Here is a 2,986-nt window from a genome sequence, read left to right on the forward strand (position 1 = left end):
GGCTAACTACATTATATACAGTATACATAATATATAGAATTGCTCACCTTTTTCCAGAGTTTACTTTCTGGGTAATGAATATGTGCAGTAGTGTTTTTTCCATGCTGCCCATAGACTCAACCCAGTCGCCAGAATAAATGTTGGCAGTGTACATCTCTGCAAACCACAGATATGTGGTTTATTCTTTATGTTTCAACTGTTTCTTTAGGTTAAGTTTTCTATTTTATGTTGTGTCACTGTGCTTAAGGTGTGGTTAGGTTTAGGTACAAAAACCACTTGGTTAGGGTTTGGAAAAGATCATGTTTCTGCTTAAAGTGCCTGGTTTTGTCACCACAAACACAGCTGGAGATGTCCTGATGTCGCCTCAAACATATTTAGTGGTGCCATGCTTGCAAATGCTGAAGCTGGACGTCCCTCATCAACAAATATTCGGTGTTTTGAACTGCAGTCAGTGTCTTGCCAGCATTCTCGACTTTAATTCCACCACGAGTGCCTGCACCTCCTGATACGTCAGGTGAGAAACATGTAATGTGAAATTGATATGACATGTTTTATAGAAATGGAGAAATCTCTTTTATAATGTTGATATCTGGTGAATTTTTTTGGGAGGCAATTGTTTGCTGCAATACCACGAGTGGCCACTGGGCAAGATTTCAAGAGAGGCTGAGCAGCGCCACCATATCCAAGTCTATAATACATTCATGATGTAAATTAAGCGGCCAAACGAGGAAACTGTAATCATGTGTTTATTTTTCCTTATTACACTATTATACTAGGACAAACTAGCTGTACAACACAAAATTTGAGTCTGAGTCTCTCTTTCCTCTTCTGCCTTTAGTTTCCTTTGGCTGAGAGCACTCAGATCAAAACAAGAACGACCTGTTTGGAGTTTACGTCACCAGGATCCCTGAAAATCGATGGTAAAATATTTTGCCATTTGAAGATGTGAATGTGCAAAGTTGCTCTTAGCTTCAGTCAATGGAAACTGCCCCCTCAGTGCAAAGGCTCCATTCACTTCCAAACCTGAAATATGTGAACTCTCCGTCTCATATGTATATATTTTGAAATTATTCTCATTTCTACCTGCTCTCAAAGGTCAACATTCACGTCTTATTCAATGAGTATTTACTGACCTTGTCACCTACTTTGTATTGTGTGTGGACAAATGAATTAAGATTCAAGAGCCTTGGTAATGGAAAAGTGTTTTAATTTCCCCCTGACATTAAGGTGTTGTGCCTCATAGGCATGTGGTGGCACATTACTCGGCGCCTGCTCTCTGGCTCTGCCATTGCCCCCCATGTTCCACTTAAACACTTCAATCACAGCAAAAGATCAAAGGAGCTGTTAAACTAATCAAGTGGAGACACAAGAGATGAAACTCCCCCTGTATTCAGTGTTTTTCCTATTAGCACTCCTTCTCTCTCTCCCTCTCTCTTTTGCTCCCCTCCTATAACCCTATTAACGAACACTGTAAATTCAAGGAGGAGGTTCGCTGGCTCAATTGTCTGCAACATATATAGAGCAAACAATGATCCTAAACAAATGGGCGTGTATCCTCTAAGAGCTGCATTATTGAACAAGGAGCGAGAATCATCTTGGGAGTGTTCTTCCTCCTTACTACTTCACCATCCTCCTCTGCAATAAACTCACAGTCCTGTGTAGTGCCTGTATAGTATTACAATAAATGTACTTAGGGCTATTATTGGTGACAACTCTATTAAAACAGAATATATTTAGTTACATTAGATCAAAATAATGCATGTACTTTGTAGTGATATTAAATTCTAATGACAAGAATAAAGCCATTTGCAATAATGGGGTCACACTTTACAGTAAGGTAAACATAAATGTAATGAAAGAGAGAGGAATGAATCAGGAATGACTTGATAATAAATTAATATTAATGAGTAATTCCTGAATATAGTTGATAACGACAAGTTACTAGAGAATAGACTGGGCGATATATAGAAAACCAGACTATATTAATGAATCATTAGGTAATGATTACTTCATAAATATCTGTGAATTGATATGCTGACCACTTTATTTTCATGAGTTGTTACTGATTAACTCTGAACCAGAAGGTTAGTTACTCTTTTTGTGCACCCTCAAGTAAAGTAAAACATAGTACTGAGTAGTTACCAATTAGACTCATTAAGTACTGATTATTTATTCATTAGTTACTCTTCTTGTGTACCTTCAAGTAAAGTAACGCATAATAATGAGTAGTTTTCAGGTAGACTCATTAATTACAGATTACTTAATCATTAGTTATTTTTTGTGTACTTTCAAGTGAAACATAATACTAAGTAGTTACCAAGTAAACAAATTAATTACTGAGTACTTAATCATTAGTTACTCCTTTTGCGCACCTTCAATTAAAATGTTAAAGAAGTTACCAAGTACACATGTAAATTACTGATTACTTAATCATTAGTTACTATTTTTGTGCGCCTTCACAGATATTTGCAAACTAATCATTACCCAGTGGCCCAATGGATCATTACCTAACCCAGTTCATCAATATAGTAGCTGCTCAAATGACACAGTTATTTAGGAATTAGTCAATAACACTGAATTATCAGGTTGCTCCTGATTCATTCCTGAATTTCATTCTCTCGCCCCTTAGTAAATAGTCACCTTTTTGTGTACCTTATTGTAAAGTGCTACCAATAATGGGAAAAATAAATACATATTTCTGACAGTAACACATTCATAAAATCACTCTGATCTATATCTCCACTCAGCTTGAGAAGTGGCATGGTGAAAGATTTCCTCTGTGGTATAATATTGTAAAAAGACAAGAAGACTCAAGCTGAAAATGAAGCTGTGTGCTTTCATAATAAAACACTCGGAGGTTGAAGGACAGTCCTTAAGAGTCCATACCCCAGCTTAATAACACCCCGGCACAGACCCTCTGCCACTTAGCTCTCAAAAGGCTGCCATATTGGATAATAACTTGTTATCAAGCAGCTGAAAGAGAGGT

Source organism: Pagrus pagrus (assembly GCF_965226575.1).
Source record: "Pagrus pagrus genome assembly, chromosome: 9".
Taxonomy (NCBI): Eukaryota; Metazoa; Chordata; class Actinopteri; order Spariformes; family Sparidae; genus Pagrus; species Pagrus pagrus.